General features: G+C 35.8%; 1 pseudogene; it reads left to right on the top strand.

Moving 5' to 3' along the window:
* The first annotated feature begins 760 nt into the window (after positions 1 to 760).
* LOC149564254 (U-box domain-containing protein 33-like) lies at positions 761 to 10,621 on the top strand (annotated as a pseudogene).
* The last annotated feature ends 8,232 nt before the right edge of the window (positions 10,622 to 18,853 follow it).

Here is an 18,853-nt window from a genome sequence, read left to right as displayed (position 1 = left end):
TTTCGTTATTCAGTAAGTGAGATCAAGTAGAACAGTAGTTGCAAAGCAGAGTAGAGCAGATGAAGGAAGAAGAAAAGAAGTTTGTGTCTGCAGTTGCACGTGTTTTCCCTGTTCTTTCTGTAAGTTTGTTATTGTTGGATTTGTCTTGTTGAAGCAGTGATTGCTCCAAGCACCATTGTATGCAGCCATTAGAGTTGTAGGTTTAAATTTTTTTTATAGAAGTATTACCAGTTTAGGGTTATATTAGGTTTTTTCTAGTTGAAGCTGAATGCTCCCAGATTTTGCAATAGATTAAATCAAAGATTGAATAGAAGGCAAGCAGGCATACTTGAATCCATCGCTCTTCCCTTGTATGTTGCATTTGAGTAATTTTTTTGAAAGCTTAAAGCTTTGGCTCTCTGGTTTTAATGGTGAAAGCATTCACGTTGAAATATTCTTTAAGTTATAATATTTCCAATTTGAACAGAACACTCGGCATCCTCTTTCTTAGTTGGAGCCGAGCTCACTCGTCATCTATTGTTGTCCCCTATTGCCTATCACTCAGCACCATCAAGTGTCGAGCAAAACTGGGACAATGTGCCAAGCAGTTTTTAAGTACTGAGCAAAAATTTTTTAATTTAGGATTGTGAGTTTTAAATTTTAATGTATATTTCTCACAAAGGGATGGCTTATACATTATAGGCTAAGGTTTGATTTGATTTATTCGTGGGAAGTTTAATTCCTCTTTTTGATGTGCTATGTTTAAGGGTGGTGGGCAAAAATGGAAGAAATCCTAAATCCTTCTAGGGAAGAAATATATGTCGCCGTAGGAAAAGACATGGCTGGGAGTATGAGTGTTGTTAAATGGGCACTGCAAGCCATGAGTAACAGAGAAGGAGAAGAAGCCCTTATTATACTTGTTCTTGTCCAGCTTCCACTTTGCCGAATACCAACACCTAGTAAGTGCTTCGATCATCGATATTTGACTACTTTTTGTGCAAATCTCTATTTGTTTTCTTTAAAAATTGGGCTTTTGTGGCCTTCCAGTGGGCAAACTTCTTGCGAATCAAGTAAGTGATGATGTTGTTAAAGCCCATCAAAAGGTTAAAGAGAAGTAGCTCAACACTTGTATGAACAGATACTTGGATATTTGCACAAGAGCGCAGGTTCATTTTCTGCCCCCCCGCCCCGCCTGTAAAATAATTAATTTTTGTCAAGATTTAATATCTTGAGTCACTTCGCTGATCAAAATCATATAACAGCTTAAGGGTAAGTAATGATTCAATTCCTGTTGGAGTATCTATAAAAAAAAATGGCATTAAAAGCACTGTAGAATTCCCAGTTTTGTGAAAACCATTTAGAGCTTTGATGCACTGTGCAACAGGTCAGAGCAGATCCTTTGGTTGTGGAGAAGGATGATGTTGCCAAAGGGATCATTGAAGTGATCTCAGAGAAGAACGTAAGAAAACTTGTCATGAGCAAAACTTTAGCTGGCAGTGCCATATCTAGGTACAAAAATTACTTGCACATTATTCTCGTCTCCCATATTTTCATATTTCTTATTTGTTACAAAAATATTAATAGGATTGGAACCTCTAGAAAAAAAAACACTTTTAAGTCTCCAACAAACAACTAAACCAACTACTAGAAAGAGGCATAAGGACAAAAGCGAGAACCAGCATAAACACCCACACTAGCAACTACACAGCAGCAGAGGGATACAACCATGTAACATGTGGGGTTTGTACCTACTACATACCATGTTCATAATTCAGGCTTAAGTGAGTGAAGGGTCAAAGGGCTTGAGGGATGGAACCGATGACCTCTGCTCTGATACCACACAAATTTTGTCATCACATCAAAAGCCTACACTAGCAGTGGAGATGGATGAAGGAAGACATATTTCTTATTTGTTTATTTTAAAATAGATTGGACATATTTCTTATTTGTTTATTTTTGAATTAGATTCTGTGTTTCTTTAATATTCACACCATTCTTCAATGATTATCAAATTTTCTATTTCTTAGATTTTAAAAATAGAAATAACAAACAGTATGAATAATAGGAAATCAGTGTAGTGATGATTAAATTTTTTTTCTGTATGGTTGTAAGCTTTTTTAAAAGATAATTGTACAGGAGGATACGGATGTCAACACGAGGCAAAGTAGAATATGTGCTAAAGCATGCCATGAAGTCATGTGACGTCTCAATTGTTTTGTAAAGATGAACTTGTGTTTCGTAGGCCAGGTTGTCCACCAGTAGATGACGGTCAGTGCAAAAAAATTAATGGTTGCAGTATAATTCATGTATCTTTTTCAAATATGTGGAAGCTTACAATCACTATCTTTTTGGGGAGAATGAAACATCACATACTAAATTTCATTTCTAGGTTATAAGTGCTAAATAGTCAAAGTTGAGTTATTTTTTTCAAGTTTAATTTCATCCTTAGTGTGTGATATGTTTTAGTGGATGTTTGTTAATTTTATGTAGTACCGAAGAAGAAGATTAAGAGTTTCGACTATCCTTTGTCTGCTTTGGTGGCAAGACGTTCGAAAGTAGAGAATAATAATAGATCGGTTTCATTGCCACCAAACCTGGCTTGGGTGAATAGGGATAGCATGTCTTCCATATCCGAAGAAGGCAACGATCCAGAGATTACAACATTTAGAATTGATATTGATTCATCTAATTTGCAGTGGGAAGATAGTACGTCAGAAATCCTTTTTGATGAATTATACTTTCCTGATACTGTCCCAGCTGGACCCTATATAAATCAAGTATTTCTTTTGGACATTTAAACATCACACGCAAAGGATTAACTTCTATGCTAAAAGTGGGCCACCATTAAACATCACATGCTACAGAAGAAGTTAAACTTGGAATATAAGTCAACACTTTTAGCCTAAGAATCAAGCCTTAATGTGTGATGTTTAAGCGGTTCCTCTAAAATTGTAAAGTAGTCACAATTAGCTTATTTTTTCAAGCTTAATTTCTTCCTTAATATGTGCCTTTTTAGAAATGACATATTTCCTCGCAATAAGTGACTGATAATTGTAAACATAACTAAAGATCCACATTTGTGATCTTCCTAGGAACTGAATAACACAAAGATTTCAATGTAGGATGTTGAGAGCTTGAAAGAGCAGCTCGGGCAGGCCTTGAGAGTGGCTGAGAAGGCGAAAGTGTGAGAAGTATAGATTAAAAAAAAAAATTAACTCACAACCCTAAACCTAAAACAATTTATCCGGCACTTAAAAGTTGCTCGGCACATGAAGGTGCCAAGTGCCAGTTTTACTCGGCACTTGATGGTGCCGAGTGGCAGGTTGCTCAACACTTAAGAAAAGTGCTCGGGTAGGAAGCTGCCGAATGCCAAAAATTTCTCGGCACTTGCTCGGCACATTAAGGTGCCGAGTGACAGGCAACAGGTGCCGAGTGAACTCGACACAAAGAGGAGAGCTCGGCAAGGGAAGGTGTCGAATGAGCTCAGCTTCCACTGTGAAGAAATAGGGACCAAGCCAAGCGACCAAGATATCACGTGAAAATTTTCACGATTAAAACCAGAGACTCAGAACTAAGAATATTCAACAAAGATCTTCTCAAATGCAATGTAGAGAGGAAGAACAATAGATCCGAGTATGCATGCTTTCTTAGTATTTAACTTTGATTTAAAACAATACAAGATCTGGGAGCATTCGGCTTCAACCAGAAAACCCTAAATTTACCCTAAAAACTTCAAACGACTTTAGTACTTCAAACTTTAAACTTGCAACTCTAATGGCTGCATACAAAAAATGCCTAGAGAAATCACTGCTTCATAGGTCGAATCCAATGAACAATAAACTTACAGAATGATCAGAGAGAAGACGTGCAACTACAAGCATGAAATAAACAAACTTCTTTCTCTGCACTCTCACGACTCGATCTGCTGATCTTCTTCCACTGCTCTTCTCTGCTCTGCTTGATCTGCTCTTGATATTATAATGAATGTAGAAACATTCCTTTTTGTCTTCTGACCTAAAACATTTTTCCCTCTCATTTTCAGATTCAAAAATCTCACCTACCGCATTTATGTTTTCTATCTGTTTTGGGTCGTCAGGTGGTAGGTGGGCATTTGGCTCAAGGGGCAAATGTCAACACTGCATTAAATTTTTCAACACTCCCCCTTTGTCTCGAGCCAAACAAAACAAAGATCACAACTGATCCAAATCAACTACACCAAAACTCTATCTTAGGTACACAAAAGATCTAATGCCTAATGGCTTGGTGAAAATATCTGCTAGCTGCTTCTCTGACTTGCAATATTCAATTTTCATATCTCCATTCTCCACCAACTCTCTGATGAAGTGATATCTGATCTCTATATGCTTGCTTCTCCCATGGAAGACTAGATTATTGGACAATGCAATTGAAGAGATGTTGTCACAGTAAATTGTGGTTCTATCCTCTTGCCTTTCATTCAAATCTGTCAAAATCCTCCTTAGCCAAATAGCCTGATATGCTGCTGCATTTGCTGCTATGTATTCAACTTCTACTTTAGATTGAGCAACAATAGGTTGCTTCCTTGATGCCCATGAAATTGCACCCGGTCCCATATGAAACATGTATCTGGAAGAGCTCTTCCTATCGTCTAAACTTCCAGCCCAATCACTATCAGTATAACCTACCAACTTGAAATCATCATTTGCAGTATACAAATCTCAAATCCCTTAGTACCTTTCACATACCTTAGGATCATTTTTCCTGCTTGCCAATGGGAATCCCTTGGTGTTTCCATAAATCTAGAAATCAAACTTACTACATGCATTAGGTCTGGCCGAGTTGCTATCAAATACATTAGACTTCCAACCATACTCTTGTATAGTGTTGGATCCACTCTCTTGCTAGAGTCTTCCTTGCTCAACTTCAGACCTACTGCTGTTGGTGTGGGTGGCTGCCTTGCTGTTCTACATTTTAAATCTCTCCAAGATCTGCCCTGCATATTTTTCTTGAGAGATGAAAATGCCATCATGCATTTGTTTTACTTCTATGCCTAGAAAGTATTTCAAGAGACCTAGGTCTGTCATTTCAAATTCACTTTTCATGGCCTCTTTGAATTCACCAATTAGAGCTTTGTCATTACCAGTAAAAATTAAATCATCTACATACAAAACAACAATCAAAACATTTCCATTTTCTACCTTGATGTAGAGAGTGGGCTCACCATTGCTTTTGCTAAAGCCATTGCTCATCAAATATGAGTCAATCCTACTGTACTATGCCCTTGGAGCTTGCTTGAGCCCATAAAGAGCTCTCTTCAATCTATATACGTTGTTCTCTTCACTTGCAACTTCATAACCAGGTGGCTGCTCCACATACACTTCTTCTTTCAATACACCATTAAGGAAGGTGGACTTCACATCCATTTGAAATACCTTCCACTTATGTTGAGCTGCAATTGCTATGACAGCATGCACAGTTTCCATTCTTGTAACCGAGGCATAGGTCTCATCATAATCTCTACCATACTTCTGTTTGTAGCCCTTGACTACCAGCCTTGTCTTATGCCTATCAATCTTGCCTTCAACATTACATTTGGTCTTATAAACCCATTTCACTCCAATCACTTGCTTCTTGGGAGGCAAATCAGTTAGCTCCTATGTCTCATTCCTTTCTATGGCATCTATTTCCTCATCCATGGCATTACACCATTTCTTCTCCTTAATAGCTTCCTCAAAATATATTGGATCACTATGAGAAAATAATGCAAAATTAACACTCTCATCATAATCTTCATGCCTTCATCTTGGTATATCTCCCTAAGACTCTTGGTCTTTCTTGGTAATAGGGAGGAGAGTGTGGGATTAGAATCTTCATTGTTGCTGCATTGCCAACTAGCTCAGTCTTCACTGGTACTCGGTACTGACACTCGGTCATGCCTAGAGGAGCTCAGCAATGTCTGAACCTACTTGCCTTTTCTTCTATTTGCTCCTTCTTCTTGCTATTCATCAACATCTTCTTCATTCATAATTGGCACTTTACTCGGTGAATCATCAGTTGAACCATACCAAGATTGATTTTCAAGAAATTTCACATCTCTTGAAAGCATCATCTTGTTGTTCAATGGGTCATACAATCTGTATGCCTTTGATTCTGGGCTGTACCCTATGAAAATGCATTTCACACCTTTGTCATCAAATTTCTGCCTTTGCTCTTTAGGCACATGTGCATATGCAACACATCCAAACACCCTTAGGTGTTCAACTGTCCATCTTCTTCGTGACCATGCTTCCATTAGAATTCTGTCACAGACTGCCTATGTAGGACACCTATTAATTAGGTAAATTGTTGTTTCCACAGCCTCTTCCCAAAATTTAGTTGGGAGACCTTTCTCTTTCATTATGCTCCTTGCTATTTCAAAAATGGTCCTATTCTTTCTTTCAGCCACTCCATTCCGCTGTGGTGTATAGCTAGCTATGAGCTCATTCTTTATTCCATGTTTCCTGCAAAAATTTACAAAAGAATTGGAGGTATACTCCCCTCCTCTATCTGATCTAAGGACCTTGATATAGTGTCCACATTCTCTTTCAGCCTGGGCTTTAAATTCTACAAATTTATCAAATACTTCAGATTTATTCTTTAAGAAATACACCCATGTCCTATGACTGAAATCATCAATGAATGTCATGAAATAAGTACTCCCCCCAATGGAAGTAACTTGCATAGGACCGACTAGGTTAGTATGCACTAATTCTAATGGATATCTAGCCCTCTAGAATTTCCAGAATTAAAGAGAAGTCTATGTTGCTTACCCAAAATACAAGCCTCACACTTGTCACAAGAATTTTCTACACGTGGAAAACCATCTACCATTCTTTTATTTGATAATAAATTTAAACCAGCATAGCCAAGATGACCATACCTGAGGTGCCATAGCCGTGAGGGGTCTTTAATCACACTCTTTAGAGCTGATTGTGTGAGAGGTGCAGCACAAACTTGAGATGAGAAACATGTCTCAATGCTCAAGGGAAACATTCTGTTCTTGGTCATTTGAACTGCTGCAAGTAGGTTCTTGCTCCCATCCTTTTCTTGAATGACACACATGTCATTCTCCATCAGCACTTTGTATCCATTTTGAATGAGCTGACCAATGCTCATCAAATTGTGCTCCATACTAGGGGCGAAATACACATTTTGTATTTCCCTTTCCTCACCTTTCTTGGTGCGGACCATAATAGATCCTTTGCCCACAACTGGTAGGGTTCCATTATTACCCATCTTAATGTCTGATTTGAAACTCTTGTCAATAAATGAAAATAAGGTTTCATTACCACTCATGTGGTTGCTACATCCACTGTCAAGGTACCAAACCTTAGGGCTTCCTTCTTCACCAACATTACACATGATGAAGGCAGTGTTTTCACTTCCCATATTCACATCAGCCACATTTGCTTGTCCTGACTGATCTTTTTGCTTCTTCCAGCATTCATTTGCATAATGCCCATATTTATGATAGTAGTAGCATTCTACATTACTCTTATTTGAATTGTAATTTTTCTTACCTCCTCTTGAAGTATTGTGTGAGGTACTTGCTCCATCTGCTCTTCCTGAGCTTTCTGTTGCAGCATTTTTTTGTCCTCCATTACCTCGGCCTCTACCTCTAGAGTTTTTGCTTGAGCCATTTCTTCCTCTTTCCCTTCCTCTTGGATTTGACTGAGCCTTGAATGCTTTCTCTTGGGTAGAAGAAGATGTAGATCTATTGATCCTATACTCATGGGTTTGAAGAGAACCCATCAACTCATCCATTGTCAAAGTAGTGAGGTCTTTTGCCTCTTCTATTGTCATAACCAAATGGTCATATTTATGAGGTAAACTCCTCAACATCTTCTCCACTATCCTCTGCTCTTGATAGTCTTCTCCATTTGACTTCAGTTGATTAATCACATTGGAGGTCCTTGAACTGAAGTCTGCAACCGATTCATTCTCCTTCATCTGAAGGTTCTCAAAATCCCTCCTAATGTTCTGTAGCTTTACTATGTGGACTTTATCAGTCCCCTTGAAATTCGTCTCAAGGATATCCCATGCTTCCTTTGCATAATTTTCTGTTGCAATCTTTGGAAATATAGTCTCTGTCATTGCTACTTCAATAAGACTTAATGCCTTAGCATCCTTCCTCCTTGACTCTTTCAAATGAGTCTTCTGTGCATTTGTGAGAGCAACATACTAAGTTGGATTAGTCACATCATTGAATCCATTGACCACAAACTCCAACAAATCATTTGCTACCATAATGGTCTTCATCTTCTTTGCCCATGTATCATAGTTATGCCCATTAAAGGATGCTGGCTGCTGCCATATCTTTCCTGCATCTCCTGCCATGATAAATATCCCAAGAAAAACAAATGCCCTACCTCACTGTGGATGTGGGGCCTCAAAGCTCTGATACCATGTGAGAAATATAGATTAAAATATTTTTTAACTCACAACCCTAAACCTAAAACAATTTATCCAGCACTTAAAAGTTGCTTAGCACATGAAGGTGCCGAGTGCCAGTTTTACTCGGCACTTGATGGTGCTGAGTGGCAGGTTGCTTGGCACTTAAGAAAAGTGCTCGGGCAGGAAGGTGTCGAGTGCTAGAAATTACTCGGCACTTTCTCGGCACATTAAGGTGCTGAGTGATAGGCAACAGGTGCCAAGTGAACTCGGCACAAAGAGGAGAGCTCAGAAATAGAAGGTGCCGAATGAGCTCGGCTTCCACTGTGGAGAAATAGGGACCAAGCCAAGCGACCAGGATATCACGTGAAACTTTTCATGATTAAAACCAGAGACTCAGAACTAAGAATATTCAACAAAGATCTTCTCAAATGCAATGTAGAGAGGAAGAACAATAGATCCGAGTATGCCTGCTTGCTTAGTATTTAACTTTGATTTAAAACAATACAAGATCTGGGAGCATTCGGCTTCAACCAAAAAACCCTAAATTTACCCTAAAAACTTCAAACGACTTCAGTACTTCAAAATTTAAACTTGCAGCTCTAATGGCTGCATACAAAAAACGCTTGGAGCAATCACTGCTTCACAGGTCGAATCCAATGAACAATAAACTTACAGAATGATCAGAGAGAAGACGTGCAACTACAAGCATGAAATAAACAAACTTCTTTCTCTGCACTCTAACGACTCGATCTGCTGATTTTCTTCCACTGCTCTTCTCTATAACTTCTCTGCTCTGCTTGATCTGCTCTTGATCTTAGAATGAATGTAGAAACATTCCTTTTTGTCTTCTGACCTAAAACGTTTTTCGCTCTCATTTTCAGATTAAAAAATCTCACCTACCGCATTCATGTTTTCTATCTGTTCTGGGTCGTCAAATGGTAGGTGGGTGTTTGGCTCAAGGGGCAAACGTCAACATTGCATTAAATTTTCCAACAGAAGCAGTATCGCAAAAGGAGATCACCAAACGCAAAGAAGTAGAAGCCACCATGGTTAAAGCGAATTACAGAGTACGTGCTCTTTTTAACACTTTAGACACTATTGCAAATATACTGCCTTTATATTTATTTGTGTAAGTTTTCTTTGTATCAATGTTTTGGCAAATAGATGAACTTATCATAAATAATGAAGTGTAATCTAAAATGTTTCTTTCTTCTATTCTATTTTTATTATATTGGATAGTGTAATCTGAAACATTGATTAAAAAAACTTACACAATCAAATTCCCAAACAATATTTGCAACAGGCCTTATAGACTGTACCAATTTACCAGACAATATTGTTTATATCTACCTGTGAAATAGCATTAATTTGCAGAGGTCTATCAGGTTAGAGAGCTCGAATCCGCTATTGAAGAAACGGTCAAAGAGAAAGAAGAGATAGTCTTGTTCCTAAGTCTTGCCGAAGAGAGATGCAGAGAGTTAAGCAGGCGAAAAAGGGAGGTTGAAGAAAATCTGGAGTCAGTGGCGGAAAGGATAAGAAAAATCTCATGTGAAAGAAACGGGGCAATCATCTGAGCTCCAGAACTGCCCGTCGGCCTCTTCCCTGGTACGCCAGATTTCGCATCGCCGCCGAAGTATGCTCCGCTTTGCAGTATCTGCACAGTTTTACGCCCGATCTAATCGTCCATCGCGATCTGAAACCTCAAAATATACTCCTTGATGAGAATTGTGTGAGCAAGATAAGCGACTTCGGCTTGGCTCATCCTCTGCCCCGTGATTTACACACTGAGTCGGAGCCAAAAGGCACTTTCCGTTACATGGATCCAGAGTACCTCACGACCGGCAAATATTCTACGAAATCCGATGTTTACAGCCTGGGAATCATCATTCTTCAGCTGCTCACCGGGAAACTGGCTGTGCCGCGACTGGTTGAAGAGGTGGAAAATGCTCTGAAATGTGCGAGATTGGATCAGATTCTGGATCCTTCGGCAGGCGATTGGCCATTTGCAGAGGCCAATCAAATGGCTTACATTGCCTTGCGTTGCACGTGTCCGATGAGAGAGGAGAGGCCTGAGCTTCGGCCAACTGTCATGAAAATGCTGAGTCAGCTTCGAGACAATGCTGTTCCTGCTGCAACCAATGGCGTGGGCCCGGTTGAACACGGTCAAAATACGCGTTCCTTGCTAAGGTCAGCCATCCGACAGTGGCAAGATAGAACCCGTCTCTCTTAAAACATTCTAAGCCATATGGTTCTAAGTAATTTATTATTTTACTATTATTTGTCGAGATTAATTATTATATTGTGTTAAGCACTAGTAGACTCAAAGCCAAGACCTCCTTGATAAGAGGGTCGCCATTTATCATTGTGTTTTAAGCTCTTGGCTCAACGTATTCAATTTATTACATCACAAAAAATGTTGATGTAAAGTTAAAATGAAATTAGTTTCATAGATGTCATTAATTGATATCATATTAGAAGTGGATCTAATTTGAGTTGTCAAATCTTCTAAAATTTAAATTAATTTTATCTTTTTTTCATACATGGAAAAATACATAGAGGACTCTTGGTGTACAAGTGATTGATTTTATCATTATGTTGGTTGTATTTTATTGTGATGGCTTTGTTTATTGGTGTAATACATTACAGTTTTGTGACTGCTCGAAACAGATGTTCTTGTAAGAAGTAAACTATTTCTTGCACTATAGAATGGTGTATTTAATGATCAATAACACAATCCAATATTTTGCGTTCCCTCATTATGGTTTCAGAGTGAATAATTATAATGGATTGGGTAAGAAAGTTGTATTTGTAGTGGATGCAAATTAAGTGTACCACAATAGCAAGCTGCACATGGCTTTACTCAAGGTTCTGATCTAAAGCTGTGCATAAGGCGAAAATTTCCCTAACGAAGATTGCTGCAAACAAAGAACTTTGTGGGCACCACCATGCCCATGAGAAGTGTGCAACTATGCTTCAAATATCTCTTCTCTTTGATTGTATGTCACAGATTAAGTTGCGCCATTTATATTTCACATTGGTGAAGTTTGTGCATTGAAGTTCTTTTGCCTCGGAGTAGAAGTTGCTAGAGTGGCTAAAATGATGTAGAGTCATCCTCTATGAAGCCATTTGTATGAAGATCTTTTTGCAAATTGCTCACGATAGGAGCGTTCATGAAAGAAGAAATTGTGTGGAGGAAAGGCAACATAAAGGATTCAATATTTTTCCATAACCCTCGCAGAATTTCATTGATAGAAAATCTCTGGAAAGGGACTACATGTAATGATTTTATGTAATTGTCTCTAGATAAAGTCTTATCCTTCATAAGGAACTTTTAAATTAGGACATCATCTTGTAGGCATCATTGTCATTAGGGTTTTCCCTCTGATAAAGGATTTGGAACTAACTAAAAAATCTTGGGTTATTACACATGGTTGTTATCTTAAGGTTGTTGTATATATTGGTTATATGTTTCAGATTTGATAAAAGTAATTTAACATGTTTAAGAAAACAACTAATTCACCCCCCCTGCATTGTGTTGGTGGACTTTACTTTCTAATAATTGGTATTAGAGGCTTGGGTTCTTGAAGATAAATTTTAACAACTTAAGTAGATCCATGGCAATATTTAGGAAGGAAAGTCCAAAATTTAATGGAGAGAACTATGACAATTGGAATGAGAAAATGTGGACTTGCTTCTTATGTATGGGAGTTGACTATTGGATGTTCACAAGGGAAAACATGGAAGTGATAAATGAAATAGTGTTTGATTTGTGTACTCAAGAGGGGAAAGATCTATTCATACAACATGTATGCTAGAAAAGAATTTCTATCATCTAGATTCTAGAATCAAAATATGTTGAGGTAAAAATCTTACAACTTGTAGATAAAATTTGGATTAACTTACAAAGTCTTTTTGACGGTGAAGTATTTGTAAAGAAATCTAAGCTTCTTAATTGAAAAGATATGTTTGATAGTGCTAAGATGTAGGAAGATGAATCAATTAGAGGATATTTTGGTAAGATAATTGATATTTTTCCACAAATTAGGATTTGTGATGGAGTTCTTACTGATTATTATATTGTCTGCAATATTATGAAGCCTTTGACACCTACTTATGAGAATAGGGTATTATCAATTGAATAAATTATTCTTGTTACACCTAACATTAACAAAGAGTCACTACTTGGGATGTTGAATCTTTTTGAATGGAGATTGAAGTAGAAATAATGAGTAACCAAAATAGAGACTACTTTTAGAACTATTATACATAAAGACAAAGATCTATTAAAAAGGAGTGGGCGCATAAGTGGAGATTGTGGTAAAGAGTGTAAAACTAAGCTTGAAGAAGAGAAGAAAATTGATGAAGGACATCCATTACTCATAAAGAGGGAACCTAAAGGTAGAAAATCTTTTTCTTACCAAACTTACAAAGAATTTGGTCACTTTTCATATGCATGTCCCAAGAGAGTAAAGAAGACAAAACCTCTAAAAGCTTATAATTTTAAGATTACAAAATATTGCCTCTTTGCTAATGAAGATGATGAATTTTATTTTAAGATGGTAAATTTTCCTAGAAAGTGATGATGTAGATGATGAAATTGGATTTGTTTCTATTAAAGAAGAAAGTCCTAATAAAGAAGTAAAAGAAGAGAAATTATAGGGAGATATTTCAAATCAAGTCACTAAGACTTCTCTCTAAGCCCCTAGGCTTCTTTCTATAACTCCACTCCTAAGGAGAATCAACTCAATCTCCTTCTCCTATCAAAGACCTCTCTGCCAAGTTGAAACCCAATCAAACACCTAGAACTCACTTGGGTATGTTCTATGTACACACCTCTCAATTTCCATGCCAAGTACTTTACAGGGACAGGGTATGTGCAGGATCATGGTGTGCCAAGAAGTGGCGATCTGAAAAATCTATAGTTCTAAAATATCTTAAACCATTTCAAAATCTATTCCAACTTTTTTCCCACCCATCATGATACTAAATGAAAACAATTAATATCTTTATATATTGTACTATATCTTTTGATACCAAACCTATATGGTCAACTTTAAAAACATCCTAATAATGTGCTTTTGGCCTATTTTTATGTGATTTTTACTACAAACATGTAGCTGATGACTTTCTTTTCACCAAAATTTGATGAAATGAATAGGGTTTCTTAAGAATATTCTTATCTTTCCATAAATGTAAGGTTTGTAAAATTATGAGTTTAGTAAGTAATTATTACTTATTTTCTAATGGAGTTATGTATAAAGTGTTAACTGAAACACTACTTGAAAAACAACTATAACTTTCAAATGGTACAACATTTTTTAAATCCAAAAGATGCATCACATTCTATGTTTCTTCTACTATAAGGAAAAAAAATGAAAAGTTGAATTTTTTAGGATTTTGAATTAGTTAAGGTGGTCAGACATGAGAGTTTTTTATTTCCAAAAATACTAAAGTAAAAAATTAATTAATTATTATTTAATTTGAATAAAAATGCCCAAAAATATGTGTCACATACAAGCATGAGTCTACTACTTATATCTAGAATATTATTAAAAAATATTATCATTTAATTTTGATTAAGGTGGTTAGACATAAATCTACTTCTTTTTCTTGTTTAGAAATTTTTGTAATATTGCATTAAAATTCAAAATTTTGACCAATCAATTTTTATTTTTTGAGATAAGTCCTAGTAGTTTAGAAACTAGATTCAATTTTCTAGAGATTCTTTTCTCTCAACTTTTTGATATAAAGTTAATAACAACTAGAAAATTGCATGTCAGGTTGACATAACCCTAATTTTTTTGATTTTTTACTGCCACTTAAGAGCATAGTTTGGTTGACCATGATCCTACACATACTCGACATAGGAATCCATTCTCTACTATTTTATCCATTTTTAAGGCCTTCTTGCACATTCTTACCTTACTTTTCTTACCAGTCTCTTAGATTTCTATATTCTAGGATAGTAGCCTTGAGACTCAATTATGCCTCCAAACAGACCTTTCCAAAAGTTAATCAAAAACTTGGCAAATGATCCCTATAACTAATCTAGCATTCTGATATCGTTTTGGAATAACTTTGATATTTTTATGGTTTGGGCCCCCCACTATGTCCATATAAGACCCACTATAGATAGAGCTTAGTTACTAAGGTTTAGGACTAATTCTTGGTTTCATGATTCAATCTCAATCAAAGGAACTCACTAACTCCTACCCAAAATCCACATCTCACAACACCTGGAACAATATAGCCATGACCTTCTGTCAACTTTCTCAATCCATCCCTACAAGTATTCATTTACTATTACTAGTCTTACTCCTAGTTAGGCTTCAACTAGCTTGCCTAGTGCAAGACCTTAAAAATATAAGTCTCCATATTGAGGACTCCTACTCTAATATTTATATTTTACATTAGATTCCCTTCAAGGTCCTCAACATCTGTGAATATCCCATAATGGTAAATAAAGAAAGTGACATGTTTATTGAAGAAACATTGATCTTGGTAGTGAATAGGCCAATGAGCTTGTATTTTCATTTCACTAGGCTAAAATTTACAAATAGTTCCACAAAGATTCAAAAAGAAAGTAAACAATGAAAATAACTAATCATCACAAAAACTTAGTATATTCAATCCATGGTGGAGTAGTTGCTCGAGTTGCAAACTAAACTATGATAAAAATGTTGTTAAATGATAATAGTTTTCTATTGAATTTTAAGAAAGAAATCAAACAACCTATACACCAAGCCTTGGATACAACTCATCAAGAATATTCCATGGGAATTCTAACTATTGGAAGATACCATAATGAATTTTGGTCATTTTACAAAATCTTGCTAAAATGTTGTCATCACAACTTTGCAAATTTGTAATGTTTTCAATGATGAAAACCTTTTTCTTTTGTATCTTCCTCTATCCACTCAATTCCCTAATTGATGTAGAATGAAAGATAAGAATCTATATCAAGCCTATTTGTCTCCATTCCTATCCCTTGCAAATGAGTTGATGCCAATTTTCACATTAGGCCCATATTAGCCAACTTTGACAATCTCTAGGCAATACAATGCAACTTGTGCCAACTAGTACTGAAACACCCTTGTTATCTAATAAATTACCCTAAGGCACAACTCAAACCCACTTGGATTCATTATTCCTTCCATGAATTGGTTAGGGTCATGTACAAATCAAAATTTGAACTAAGGACTAGCATATTCCTTAGGTGCTCCTATACCATTCTCCCCAATCAAAAAGAAGTTATGTCACAATCAGTGACAAGAGGTCAGAACTTATATCTAGTTTCTTGAATTTAGCTTCTTCAACCCATTTGGCCTCTAATCTAGGTAGTTGTCTCTATTTTAGAAGATGTTCCATATACATTCCATGGCTAGTCTTTTTCATAACCCTTGAGTCTAGGAGTTTCTAGTTTGTTGCTTGTCCTTTGCTGGTAATGATACATTAAGGATATCTTTTCTAACCTCTAAAACTTTATCTTCATTTTTAGCAAGAAGACCTTTTTTATTTTCTCAAGTCTTTCATATTGAAGATTGATGAAATGGGAAACTCTATAAGAAGGTCTACTTTATAGGCAATTTGATATTATTTGGCTAAGAGTGTATAGGGTCATATCCTCCTCATCCACAACATAGTATGGATATCTTTCTAAAGTATTTTCTTGTTGAGATGGACCATGACTAAATCATCAACTTCAAACTACATCTCTCTTCTTTTATCATCAACTTAGCCTTTAGCTTTTGAAGTTGGTGTCTTTTTCACCTATTCATGCACATCTTTCATGGAATGTGTAAAGTCCTCAATAGGTTTATTCCTTCCTTTTAGGATTCCAAAATCTCTAAGTTCACATACCCCTCTTGGATGAACACCATATATTATCTCACATGAACTCTTTCTAGTAGTCCTATTATAGCTTTAATTGTAAGAAGGATCAACTTGGGGTATTACTTCATTCCACATTCGACCATATTCTTTTGACAAAAACCTTAACAGATTACCCAAGACCCTGTTAATGAAATTTTTTTGGTCATTAGTCTATGGGTCATAGGATGAGCCTAATAAAAAGTTAACTCGAAGCCTCTTCCACAATGTTTGCCAAAAATGACCCATAAGTTTCACATCCTTGTGAGACAAATACTCAATGGAAAACCATGGATTCTTATCACATCCCTAAAGAATAGATAAGATATATAGCAAGTATCATGTGTGGTTTTGCATGGTATGAAATGTCTCATCTTGTTAAACCCATCAACAACCACAAATACATTATAAAAACGTAGTTTAGTCCTTTCCAAACCAATAATAAAATCCATTCTAATAAAATCCCATGGTCTATCAAGAATAGTAAGTGGTTGATAAAGACCAAAATTTGTAGCATTTTTAGAGGTACCCTTTTCTTTTTGATATATTATGCATCCTTCTACATACTTTTTGCCATCTTTGTACATTTTGGGCTAAAATTAGAACCTCTTCAAGAACTCTTAAGTATCTTATTAATGCCAAAATTACCACTAAATTTTCCATTATGACTTTCTTGTATGAGATTCTCTCTCATAGATCCCCTAGATAAACATAGTTGTCCACCCTTAAACAATAACCCATTCTACAATGTATAGAATGCAATTTAACTATGGGAATGATTCTTCAACTCAACATGTACCTACTATGCCTCTATGTAAAATCTTCACCACTCTTATTTAACAATCCTTGAAATTATCCACTCCTATGTACTTTAGTTGTACATGTCTTGAAAAATGAACAATATCCTATTTAATTTATTAGTACTTTGTTTCCCTTCCTCTTCTTGTGTATGATTATAAAAGTGTAGACTTGTAGAAACTCCATCCACCTTATATTATTGTGGATCAGATTCTCGTGTGTTTATGTAGCTCAAATCTTAGTTGTCAGTAAAGACCAAAAATTCTATAAGTAACAAATATTCCATTTCCTTAGGGATTCGACTAGAGCTTATAACTCTAGGTGATATGATGAATACTTCTTCTTCTCCTTTTTTAGATTTTCACTATAGAAAGATACTAGCCTTCTTTCTTTGATAAGGACTTCTCCAACTTCTACATTACTTGCATCAAACTCTAGAGTAAAAAAATTTTAAAAACTACACAAAACAAGGATTAGTTGTATGAACACCTTCTTTTTAATAACTCAAATCCTTTATTAGAATATCTTGTCTATTTTAATTTCACTTTGATTTCACCCTTTATTGTATCTAATATGGGAGCACAAATTTTACTAAACCCCTTGATAAACTTCATATAGAAATGGGCTACACCATGGATAATCCTCACCTGTTTCCCTATTTTTAGAGTTTGTCCAATTAAGTATAGCTTCAACTTTGATTGGCTTGATTTCAAGGTTTCCTTGTAAGACTAAAAATCCAAGGTTAACTAATTCTTTCTTTAGGAAATCACACTTCTCTAGGTTGATGGTAAACTTATCCTCATGCCATCTCTATAAACAATCTATAAATGCACTAGATGGTCCTCTTTAGTTTTTATATATATATATATATATATATATATATATATATATATATATATATATATATATATATATATATATATATATATATATATATATATATATATATATATATATATATATATATATATATATATAACCTTCCAATATAGCCCTTGAGAACCTCAATCATTAATCTCATGAATATAATAGGGGTATTTGTAACCCAAATTATATAAAATTCCATTCATACAAACCTTGTGTTGTTTGAAGGCAATCCTCCATTTGTCATCCTCCTTCACTCTTATTTTATGACAACCATTTTTTAGTTATATTTTTGTGAAATGTCTAGCCCCACTAAGACAATCTATCAAGTCTTCTATTCTAGGAATATGAAATCTATATCTTATAATGATCCTATTAATGGCCTTAGAATCAATACACATTCACCACTTAGCTCCCTTTTTGGGTGCCAAATCAACTCAAGGTATACATGAGCTTATCCTCTTCCTGATTAACCCTTAATTAAACAATTCTTAGACTTTCCTTTCTATATCATTCTTGTGATTATGTATCATCTTGTAAGCTTCCTTCATTGGTAAAGAAGCTCCTAGTATAATGCAAATTTTATGACTAATTTTGCTTTTAGGTGGTAGTGTTTCAAGACTACCATAACTCTATATATTGTTGTATTGGTCCAACATTACCTTCACCTTTGTAGACCTCTATTTTAGGTTCATCCCCCTCCTTATTCTTGACCACTATTGTAAATTCCATCTCATCTCTATCATTTAGGTCCTTTGTGAATTCATTTGACTCACTAGTAGGACATTAGGACATACTATTTTTGTGTCTTCCTCATCCACAAGAGATTGCATGTTATAAGTTATTATATTCTTTTGAAGGGAATGGGATTTCTTCTCTCCATTATGTAGGACATTTCTATCATACTACCATAGTCTTCCCAACAATAGGT

The sequence above is a fragment of the Cupressus sempervirens genome, chromosome 4 (genome assembly GCF_028749045.1).
Source record: "Cupressus sempervirens isolate cs-2001-9-10 chromosome 4, ASM2874904v1, whole genome shotgun sequence".
Classification (NCBI taxonomy): domain Eukaryota; kingdom Viridiplantae; phylum Streptophyta; class Pinopsida; order Cupressales; family Cupressaceae; genus Cupressus; species Cupressus sempervirens.
The sequence above is the reverse complement of the archived record's forward strand: the minus strand, read 5'-3'. Positions and strand labels throughout refer to the sequence as shown.